Here is a 12,373-nt window from a genome sequence, read left to right as displayed (position 1 = left end):
AAATTAAAAAAATATGAAATTGCGTCGGAAGAAGGATCATATAATATTAAAAAATACAATAATAATTTATTTAAGTATGTAAAAAAATATATTATATACATAATAATAAACTATTAAGGGGGATCCTTATACTCACAGATGCACCTAGCGGAAAATACGAAGCTTGCAATTTGAGACATTTTTTTGTATCTGAAAACATTAAAAAGATTTTTTTTAAGTCAAAGATAAAATTACGATTGTAAAAAATGAAATAAAATGTGAATTTGTCCGTAAGTTGTGTCAAAATGCAGCCATATACTATATTACATATATTGTCTAAATTTACTACTTTCCTACGATGTACAATTCTTTTAATATTTCTTAACAGTATCCACTAAAGTTTTGATTACCCCATGTACCTACTGTATTTTAGAATTTGAATAGAATAATGAGTGCCACATGCAAAAAAAAATCACAAAACTTCTTGGTTGGGCCAAATATGCTACCTCTCATTCTTTCTTCCCACCTACCCTCGAATCCTTATTTATTATTGTCGCCAGACCAGGACGACTGACAGTTACGGGTCATGTGTAAGCCGTAATTGCAATTTATAATTCAGTTATCTCAATACAACTCGTGCGTGTAGGCCTGTCACAGTTAAACCACAGTTTATTGATTAATTCAATTAAACAGACTGCTTCAAGAGCTAGCTCGAGTGACATCAATAAAGCGGTTGCGTTGCTGGCTTGTGATAGCTTAGCTGTCGTTAAGTATCGAGTGACTCAAAACGCATATGTTTGACCTTCGTTGCGCTAAATCTGATACGGTTTGAGCGAACGTCGCTTCTATCATCCATCCTGAACTTATCATCATCATTCATCAACCTCATAATATAAATCATCCATCAACAGTGTACCGTCCGTTTACCAGTGCGTAAGTGCGTGAACGAACCGGCCCCAGCGCGCGTCAGCCCTCACAACATAAAGGTCAGTGTCTGGCATCCTGTGTAACCCCCCCCCCTCCCTCTAAATCCGTAATAAACCAACCAGCACCACCTTCAAACTACAGCTAACTGGTAAAAAGCACCACCACTTCTTTAAAAAAATGTTAATATCCTCGCTTAAGAAACAACACCGCGGAAGTCAATTAATAAAAATTTTCAGGGGAAACAAAAAACGTCTCAAAAAATAAGTTAAAAGGTATCAATTTTCAATTTTTTGAGACGTTTTTTGTTTCCCCTGAAAATTTTAATTAATTGACTTCCGCGGTGTTGTTTCTTAAGCGACGATATTCGCATTTCCCGCATAATTTGTGCCACCCCTATACAGTGCATTACTACCCTACATACCTACCCCCACGGATTCATTTTGTTTCATTCCGCCACTGCAGTGTACTCTAGTCTCCGTTTTCATCCGTAATACTATTATGATGTGCAGTGTTGCCCGCTTAGAGTTTTAAAAACCAGATGTAGACTTTTTTAAATGTAAGTACATATAATTCGCAAAGGGCGCATCTGTTGTATGCAATGACATTTTGTCATTGGTTGTATGTCGTTAAATCTAGTGTTTTATGACACGCCAAACAGCTTAAAATTTCTGATAAATAAGAGTATTCAACAAATAATTCACAAGATTTTAGAATGTAACATTATTTTTATTGAATATACCCACATAATTTTGAAAACACTTCTGAAAAAATATAATATAATCAATAGAAAAAATCTTTGAAAAAAATACTTATCTATATATCTAAAAATACTCGTTAGCGCGAAACCCGAGAGATGCAGGCTCGATCCTGCTGGGTGTTGAATTTTTTTTCTATTGCTTATATATTTTCTCCAGAAGTGTTTTCAAAATTATGGAAGTATGTTCTAGTTAGAGTATTAAAAAATATTTGAAAATCAACATGCTGGCATCGTTTACCTTATAATATCGCACCAATAAATAAATTAAGCGTTCACGCAAAACAATGTTCAAAATTATAATTTATTTAGGTATGTACTAGTTTTGAAGCACTCCCATAATGGCCGAGCGGATGACGCGTCGGCTTATAATATCGAATCGCAGGTCAGGCAAAAAAAATACACTTTGTTTTTCAATAAATATTTTTGGACCCAGAAGAGGTTTTGGCTATCATCAATTTTATGATTTTCTTAGGAAAGAGAGTTTCGAGTCATTTTGTACAACGTTTTTATTAGGTCGTATTCTTATTTGTCCGGTGGTTGTTTATCCGGTACAAATCTTGCAATTGATTTTTAACTAACTTACCGACTAGCTAGACATTTGAAACTTTTAGAATATATCAGAACACGATGCCAGTGCATTTTTTAATACTTTTAGCCATCTTTGAGTAGAATTGAATTCATTTTCAGTTAATTCTGTCTTGTATGAAAAGTTATTTCGGAAGAAATCCGTAATCCAATCCACTATTATTGGTTGCTAGGGGTCTGGGGTCCTAGCAACTAAATTATGAATATATACGTGCGTTACTATGGAAATCAACTTAAATGTCAAAATGATACTTTTTTTTTGATCGTTTAAGTCGTTAAGATCGTCAAGTCAAGTTTACATGATTCAACAAAAAAAATTAAAACGTTGTATATCAAAAGTTCTTTCTATCTTGTAATTATTTAACTTAGCTTTGTTTTCTGCCAACTAGTTTATTTTCTTACTCTGGAATATTTTTGTCGACGGCAGTTGGCAACACTGATGATATTATTGTCCTCCTGGTGACAAAAATATCATTAATACATCCACCTATGAAATGCGTCAGACAGCTAACGTGAAGCGGACATTTGCGTAATCTACAATTATGTTTGCGCTTCTAATAAAACCTCATCCACTTCTGGATTAAATGATCTGATATCAAATAATAAAGCTTTCAGTTCAGAGATAACGTGAAATAATATTAGATTATTGCAGTCACAGTTCGCGTATGAGTGGGTTTATCATAAAACTACATGAACCGACCGGACGCGCAGACAGAAAAATCGTATAGAGAGTGGGCATTAAAATGGTATGGTAAATTTAAAAATAGTAGGTTAACGGCCCACATGCTCAGCGTAGGTAAAAATGGAGCTTTTATGGAGTTTTCAGAGCATAACCCTGGACATTCCGTAAACGTTGTAGATAATCTATTTATATAATTTTGAAGCCTTATTATCCTTTATATTTATTTTAAATATTTGATGACTGCATAAAGTATTTTTATTACATAAATAGTATTCTTTTAAACCTCTCGCTCTAATGTTTTAGAATATAGTCATATTTCAGTACATCCATGAGCAGTGGTGATAAGGTTTTTTATGTTTATAAATTTTTAAACGCATTTACAAAACCATTAGTAAAATTAATGTTAACATTATATAGTGACATATTTACGATAAAAAATTATATTTTATAATCTTTTTGATCCCAAACTTCACAAGAATTAGGCATTTTATTATTCAAAAATGGGCACGATTAACACATTTCAAGATAATTCTAAAGATACTGATTATAAGCTACGTCTTTGACCATTCAAATGTGATAAACATCTTACGAATAATGTATGCTTTATAATAATTATTGACCTAAGAAAAGGGTAGTTTTTTTTTTAAAAATACCCCATTTCTATTGGCATTTCGCAGTGGCTAAGCTACAACATACGGCTATAGCCATAAATTGACAGATGATAAATGAATTAGGGAATAAGATCATGTTAACGCGCGTGTGGGCCCTTAAATGTGGAGAGGGTGTCCACAGCTACATGGTATCACTAACGTCTGCTATTATGGTTACATGTCAATTATACTTAAAACATATCACCGAGGCACAGTTCGCCGTGAGGTTTCTTATCAAAAAAATGGCTGTATACTATACCGTCTCTAATTTTATTAGATTCAATATGAACATTAATTCAATTTTCATAGCTGATTTTGACAAAATTCATGAATTCAAGAATGAAAAACTAACCTAACGTAACAAATTATACAGTATATCGGCTATTTTCAAAATGTGTTTGCTGCTGGCTTCCTGTAAAGTGTAAACTGGCAAGAACCGTGTTTTATTTAGACATGATTTTTGTGTCAGTACTATACGACCCAAAGAGGTTGGACGGTCTTTAATATACGGCCGTATAATATTTCCGATACAACATTTCACGGTGGAGTGTGATACGGCGAACTGCATACATACAAGTTTCCGGACACGTTGCTATTATACCCAGCGCTTGAAATGAACTGGAACGCACCGCAGCACAACTCCATCTCGTGGAAGTACCTATTAAAAAAGCGTTCCGGTTCGGGAACTAAAAGAAAATAATTGGAAACAATGAAAATATTTACATTTTCTTTCTCAATTTCATACAGTTAAATAAGAAACTTGACATTGTTTTGTTATGAATGTTATTTTGTCATTTCAATTTCTATTCTATTTTGGCATTCAATGAACAGTTTTTTTTTATTCAGTGTTTCTCATTTATAAAAGATGTTATCTGCTACCCTAAGCCTCACCCACGCTTTCTTTCACCCTATTACGCTCCAGTATAGCAAACACAACTTTGCGCCACTTCCCTCGGTACATCGACAAATCTTGCGCCTCTCACCATGCCAGACCTGCAGCGCATAGATCGCTTTTGTAGCACCGCTGCAGGGTAAGGGAGGGCCGACCACTGCGACGAAACCCTTCAGGCTGTGCCGCAAGGGTACGAAGTGTCGCACTCTCTGGTGAATCCAGCCACGTGAAGCCTACCCTAGTAATGATAATTAATGATCCTTATACATATACATGACTGCACGTTAATATTAGTTGCTATATCTAATTAATAATAATATATACGCTGATTAATGAGAGTTTTAGAGAAGAAAAACCGAGCACACTTTATTATTATCGGAAATTATCGAGCGCTCCAGTTCGTAAAATTTTCTATTTTGAATACTTTTTACAACGCCTCAGAAGACTAATGTTAAAGCTTTACATACGTATTTTTAAAATTCCTCGAAATTACAGAGTGACAAATGCTGACACCCTAAAACGATTTGGAATAAGTAACGAAAACTTCTTCATAGTTTCCATAGTAATATTTTATTAATTTTGTGACTATTGTGATATTTTTCAGACGACTACCTTGTCGTCTTTTTTCATCACAAATCATCAAAATGTATCAGATCCTCGCCCGTTAAGGCATGACAAAATATATGAAAGTTTAGCATCATAATAATATGCACCCAATGGTACGTGTCAACACAAAGTTCTACCTGCCCCTTCACCGACTATAATAAAATTGAAATATTTAATAAATAAAAAAATAGTTGATTTAATTATTAAATGCCATAAAATATAATAAAATATAGAGATATATCTGATGTTTTCTTTATATACCTATCTATTCAAAATTAAACGTATCGTGAATTTATATTATTAATTTGTTTATTGTAACTTGAAGCGATTTAAAATTATCCATACCTATGCATCGTTGAAGTGGACCAGCCACGTAAGCAAACTTTTGTAGTTTAATAACATGCTATGAAATTGAGCTACAGGCGACTATTTTATAACATATCCATGAAACTTACTCGTGAGAAAGTTTGAAATTAAAATTATTAAAATTGTATAGCCTTATAAATCAGTCTATTTCATTTAAGTACATATGTGTATGTTATAATACTGACCCTGCTGTTGAAGCTTTGTGAGAATGCATTTTTCGTCATTGATAAAAAAAATCTACTTGATAAGATTATATCTGTAGCAATCATACTACACACCATTAAATGAATGACACACTTTAATAAATGTAGATTTTTTTATTAAAACAAAACAATAATAATTTTCAGCGCTTTCTCAATCCTAACTAGCAGTAGTGTTTGTTTTATTTGGTAACTACGACAATATATATTGTAATATATGTACTGCATTAATATAAATAAGAAAAACAATCTATAAATTTTCACTCAACTAATCGTGTCCATCACGAGACGTATTACTATTGTCGCGAGTTCTTCACTCGACACAGTACATCTGTTATATTCCACTCGATTTAAGTTTCTTATTTCATTAATAGAAATAATCTCTTGATCATATTGATCTCACCAGTACATCATTATCCGCGATTATAATCTCACATTATCATCCTAACTGTATTCAGTGTATTCTTGTATCAACCAATAAACTCTCATCTCAACAACCAACCAACAACGACCTTCTATCAATCTATCATCTCCACATCATTCTACCCTAGAAATATCCTGAAGTGTATTTACAAATATTTTGCATTAATTCTACAGTTTCTGCCCGATGTTAAATGCCACATCCGTCGGAACGCAGCATGCAGTTTATGTAATTGAATTTGATAATTATTTAATAAAATTTAAAAAAACGTTATTTTTGGTATTTTTCCCTAAATTCTGCCGCTCAGCTCCCGTGCACCCCTAACATTCCCGCTTGGCAAAACCCTGATATATGGACGACCTCTAATATAGAAAATATTGTTTCAGAATAGGACATATAGCTATTCAGTATTCTTAACATTATAATTCTGACTCAATTATACGGACATACTAGCAGATTCAATCGTCTGATCGTTCCGTAAAGATATGTGTAAGATATATTTTTTTTCATATTTGATTCAATCGACAATTGTTCTGTACTAGAAAAGAAGCGATGGACTCTCAGAACTCTATGTATACAGCATAACCATGAAATTGAATTCCAAAAACCTTACGAAATATTAACAACACAAGAACACTACACAACATAATATGTATTTAATTCTTGTCATATAGGAAATTAAAGATGTAAATGGAGGAACATTATTAACTGCATATCAATGTATCTAACCCTCCCAACCACCTTGTACGAGAAAACAAGGGCATGGTTATTTCTTTAAAAAATCGACAATCGGTGACTGTTCAGTTGAAGATTACTGAAAACTTACGACACTATCAGAACTGAGCATGACGTAATGCGAGTTTAGTGTTGGCGCAATACAAGTTACTTGACTTTATTTATTATTCAAAATACAAAAATAACACAAAACAAAAATAATATTCTTCAATAGTTTCCAAAAGTTAGACCATATAAGGAATAAGCCTTCTTAGTATTGCCACCAAACTAACTATGAGATATTTTTTGTTTACTTATAATTATTGTTAAATTCGAGTGTTAATTCAATGAGTTGGTAGTTGCAGCGTTCTGTGTAATTGTTATTTAAAGTTGACAGTTTCTCTCGACGATCGGCATTAATCGTTGAATCTAGAATCTATCGGCTGGTGTAATTCACCCATTATAAAGATATCATTTCTCCGTCGCATTTTTATTTTCATTGTCCGTACGACAAAAGAATTAAAAATAAGTTTACTTTATGACGATGTTTACAGATAGCTACTTATAGGTAAAATGTGTCATGGCAACATTGTCAATAAAATATAAAATAAGTTCACGCACAATTTTCTTTCAATCACTTCGAATTCCATTAGTCTATTACTGGGTTACCTGATAATATACACCTGTTTAATAAAGCAACTTGTTGCAAACCAAGGAACCGTTTATTTTGAAAAAATAATTTATTATCCACTATCACTAAATAATATTTTTAAAACTTTTAGATTTTAAGAGGAAGTGTATCTCAGTGGCGAAGAGTAGAGGTAGGCTGTCAAGATTCGACATGTTCCAAGTCAAGTTCCAAGAAGCAGTTTGATTTAACATTGCAGAGCGATATATCATGTACATCTGAATCCCACGATTTTATTTATTTATTTATTTAACAAAACAAAACATTGTGGACATAACAAATCTTAATTCAAGACGTGCACAACATTAGATTTACATTATAACAAATATGACCCTCACAATAAAGAATAATAATAATTCTAATAATAATAAAAAAAAATTAAAAAAACATAAGTAGGTACTTAAGTACAATTTTATACAGAAGAATAAAACTTCGAATACAAAATACATAGCATGTCACTGAAAATGTCTACGTCTTTTGGGGAGCATATTGACTAGTCTTGCACTTCTCGTTAATGGTGCCTGATAGGCTTGTCACGAGGAAACGGTTCCAATCCCGAATAAATCATGGCTGCGACCACGTAGGTCATTGACAGGCGCATGTAAATTCAAATTCATTGGGACACCAGGATTGGAAACCATCCCTCGTGATAACAGGCAGAAGTGTTTCAAGAGCAGAAGACCTACGAGATTCAAGAGAGGGAAAAGTAAGCATGCCTTGTAGAAAGGCATTCAGAAAGCAATCATTTGACGAATTATCGAAAGAAAAATAGTTATATATTGTCTTAAAATAAAGACATCGAAGAAATTTGTCATCGTCTCGAGACAGACCCCTTGGAATATTGCATATTAATGCTCTACATGCGACTCTTACATTACATTTATAAATATATATATATTTGAAAAGTTGTGTTTATACTTTTTTTTTACTTTAAACCTAAAATATTATTTTGTGGATCTCTTGTATAATTAAAAATGAGAGGATTTCGTAAAATTATTCACTAACGCCCGAATTAACACACATGTCACATTGGAGGAATAACTTTAAAAACTTAATAATAGACTTAAACACTTTTGCATGTAGTGTCCATATTTAGTCCAGGGAGTCAATATTCCATCAAGAGCTTTTAACAATGCGACGGCGGCCGTGAAAAAATCCCTTTGCTGAGCTCGGAACGTTTTTGTGTGTGGGTGACTATCAGACACCATATACCTATAAGTACACTATCAAGACCATCTACAGAGTGTTTTATTTTTTTTAATATATGTACCGTACTTACATATATTTTTTTTGAACATACGTAATGTGAAAACACCTCAGATACATGTCTACTAGAAAAAATCTTTGATAAAAATACACCGGCTGGACTCAAGCCCGACGTCGGTAGGAATTAAAATAAATACCTACCTAACATTAGTTTTTTTTTACTATGATGTCCGATCCCAATAAGATCATATGGAGCTCTAGCTACCGAGTGGAGGTTTTTATTAACAGTATTTTTATTTTTACAATAAATTGATGTTACTCGTACCTACATGCTCAACCTACTAGATTCTAACCTGAAACCACATCATTAAAAGCTGCTCAGTCATCGTGAGTACACATTATTACCTAGATTCAAACTACAAAAGCTGATAGCGGAATATTAACGGAATTTTTATCGATTCTAGAGACATTTTTGCCTACTCTCACGAGGAAAGGTTTCCATTCCTGACGTCCTAAAGGATTGGAATTTATATCCACCTGTCAATTACCTACGTGGTCACAGTCATGACTAGGGAATCCAATCCCGAGCCAAAATCTTGATCCCGGGATTTTGGGATTACAATTTGACGATCCCGGGATCCCAGGACTGGTCCCGGGATTGGATTTTTTTTCAATAGTTAATATAAAAATTTTATATACACAAATAACGTTGATAAAATCGGTCAAAAATAAATCTAGTATAATTTATACTATTTAAGACATTTATTGTTAATATTGTGTAAGTTCAATCTATGTGTACTTGCCAGACCCAGGATTCGAACCTGGGACCCACGGCGTTATAGTCCAAGTGGCTGACATCCATTTCTCGTAAAAACAAAATCTGTCAATACAAACCTCTACTCTGTGGAGGCCCATATGATCCTATTAGGATCGGGCATGGTCAAAAGAAGAAAAGAAGTTCAATCTTGGAAATACGTATGTTTAATGGAGTAAATAATATTGTTATATAAATATTAATGTAAAAGTAAAACAGTTTTATTTATTTATGAAAAGATAATACAATAAAATTATCATCATCATCACTCATGTATTTATATGTTATTAAAAGTATTTTTTCTGTTATATTTTCGTTTTTATTTTATTTTCCATAAAAATTGATAAAAAAAATCAATCCCGGGATACATAGGTATCGAAAATAGTTCGGGATCCTGAGATTGAAATCCCTAGTCATGACCTATTCAAGGTCGTAACCGTTCCCTCATGTCAAGCTAATCAGGCACCATCAGCGAGGGGTGCACTCACAAAAGACATGGACATTTTTAGTGGTGTACTGTGTATTTTTTTTCTTCTCTCTTGCAGGGGGTTATAGTATTGGCTATATAGATAACTATGTATTTTTATTCAACTTGTTTGATTAGAACCACCTTATTGATGTCTTGTTGTGAACGTCCTAAGCCCTTATTTGTTACGTCAACAGTATTTTGTTTTTTTTAATAGAGATATATTAACAAATATTATGTTGTAATAATTTAAGTCGTATATTTGACCGGACAATCTGCACATTAACGCAACGGACTCTCCGGGAAAATATTTTTTGGTAATATAATTCGTGGTGTTACTGCCAAAAGTTCGAAGTCTCGAAACCATTGTATGGAGTATTGCCGTACAAGACGTTGTCCACGTGTTAAAACTGTAGACTAACAAGCCCCTCCTGTTCCGCACTTCCGTTTTCAAATGAAGAACGCCCCCAAATATATAATTTCATTTTACGCTCCCGTGGTGTACAGATATATCAATTTACATAACTTGATGCTTTTATATGAAAAATATGTCTAAAACGATCAGAAGTGATGTTAGAGTTATTATTAGTAAACTTTTGGTTTATTTCGAAGAAAAAGGGAGTCGCTTCTAAAAAGAAAGTTGATAAATTATTTAAACACGCGTTGCCGCCATGTCAGGTACGTCACTGAGAAGTCTTCAATATGCGACTACAGCGACTTGTGTCGGACAGTAATTGCAATTTTAAATTTGACATGCCCTCTAAAATCAAGCATAGTGCTAATTTCTTTGTGCTTTATGTGTATGTTCTATATACCGAATGATCATAAATAATAAATATTATATTTATATATCTTGTAACTACATTGAAAATAATTAAAAGTACTTTTTTTTTAAAATATGTTTACAAACAATGCATTCTTAACTATTATAACAAACATGTTTCAATTATACGATTTTTTTAAATCATATCATGAGAAAATAAGATGCAATAAATATTAATTCGTATTCTCTTATATTGATATAAAAATGATAACTTCTACAGTAATGTCATACTTTATTTGACATGTGTGAAATATGTTGACGTCTTTCACAATGGCGTGATGTTGTCGCAGATTGACAGGTAGGTACTGTTTTGCTTTGTGAATTTCGTCTTTTATCTAGGTTTCAAAATATCTTTGCCAATTTTCAAAATGTCACCGTTATTTTTTCAACTGTTAACTCAAATTATTACTGTATGATATTTATAACTGTAGACTGCGTGTGATTGTAAATCACATCTTTATATCGTGAGTAGGGATTGCAATACCGGTATTTAAAAACCGATCAATACCGAAATACCGGTTTTAAAAATCCAAAATATCGAAATTTTCGGTATTAAGAAAGCGCATTCGTTATCGTGTTTGAAAATGAATTGATGTTATTTCTTCATTACTTAGTACTATGTTGCCTATTAAAATGAGTGTATAAGTTATGTGCTACTAAAATTCAAATATATTAACTGAATCGAGGTGAAATAATAATAAAACAAAATCCATCAAATATGTTTATAAAATTGTTGCGATGAATTAACATAATATTATTTCGAAATAGAAAAAATCCGTGACAAAATGTTCAATCATATTGTACAAGCGTTGAATTTAAGAACCTTTTTCTACAGTCAGACTTATTTTCACTTGATAAACTAATCTTTTGGAGGACTTAAGTTAAAATTATTAATGTATTCAAATTATTCGTAAAAATCTGTAATATTATGATCAATACAATATATTCTTAAATGACAACATAATAATAATGTACGTAACTAGGTTTTTGCTACAAAATAATGTTTTAAAGAGATTTTAATAGCTATATGTACTAATAGATATTTCTGCCTTTTTATATATTTCAACGAATACCGGTATTCAATAATAAATACCGAAAACCCGGTATTGATATTTTCTTTCGGTATTGCAATCCCTAATCGTGAGGTGTGTAATTCTAATTCACAAAAATGTATACTTTATAGGTATGCAAACATTTTTAATTAAAAAAAATGCAATCACAGCGTTCGCAACACCCTCTGTGCGTGTCCAATTGATAAAAACGTATTGATACCAACATATACAGCCACGCATAAACCTTACACATTTAAATAGGAGACCATTTTAATTACAAACGTTACTTTGAATTGTTTCGCTACTGAGGCTGTATCTAGCGTAGAGCCTACCCAAAGCGTGCTCTGACAGATTCGCGATAAAATATAACGAATTGCATTACGGAAGCTTTCAAGTTTGACAGTCACTCAAAAAGCTCGCGTTGAGCTTTCGTCACAATTTTCGATCGGCGGTTGTCAGTGACACATTTAATTACGGGACAAAATGTTATACCGCTATATTTATCAATCTTTTTTATCGTTTTTTATATTATACTAGCTTTGAAT

The 12,373-nt window shown here is 32.7% G+C and overlaps 1 protein-coding gene across 1 annotated transcript in view; it reads left to right on the top strand.

Moving 5' to 3' along the window:
* Window positions 1–12,373, top strand: part of LOC147072909 (neuroendocrine convertase 1-like) — a 141,015-nt gene that overhangs the window by 47,135 nt on the left and 81,507 nt on the right. The window lies entirely within an intron of this gene.

Source organism: Rhyacophila brunnea, unplaced genomic scaffold (genome assembly GCF_057557595.1).
Source record: "Rhyacophila brunnea isolate RB1 unplaced genomic scaffold, BYU_Rbru_1.0 scaffold_19, whole genome shotgun sequence".
Classification (NCBI taxonomy): Eukaryota; Metazoa; Arthropoda; class Insecta; order Trichoptera; family Rhyacophilidae; genus Rhyacophila; species Rhyacophila brunnea.
The sequence above is the reverse complement of the archived record's forward strand: the minus strand, read 5'-3'. Positions and strand labels throughout refer to the sequence as shown.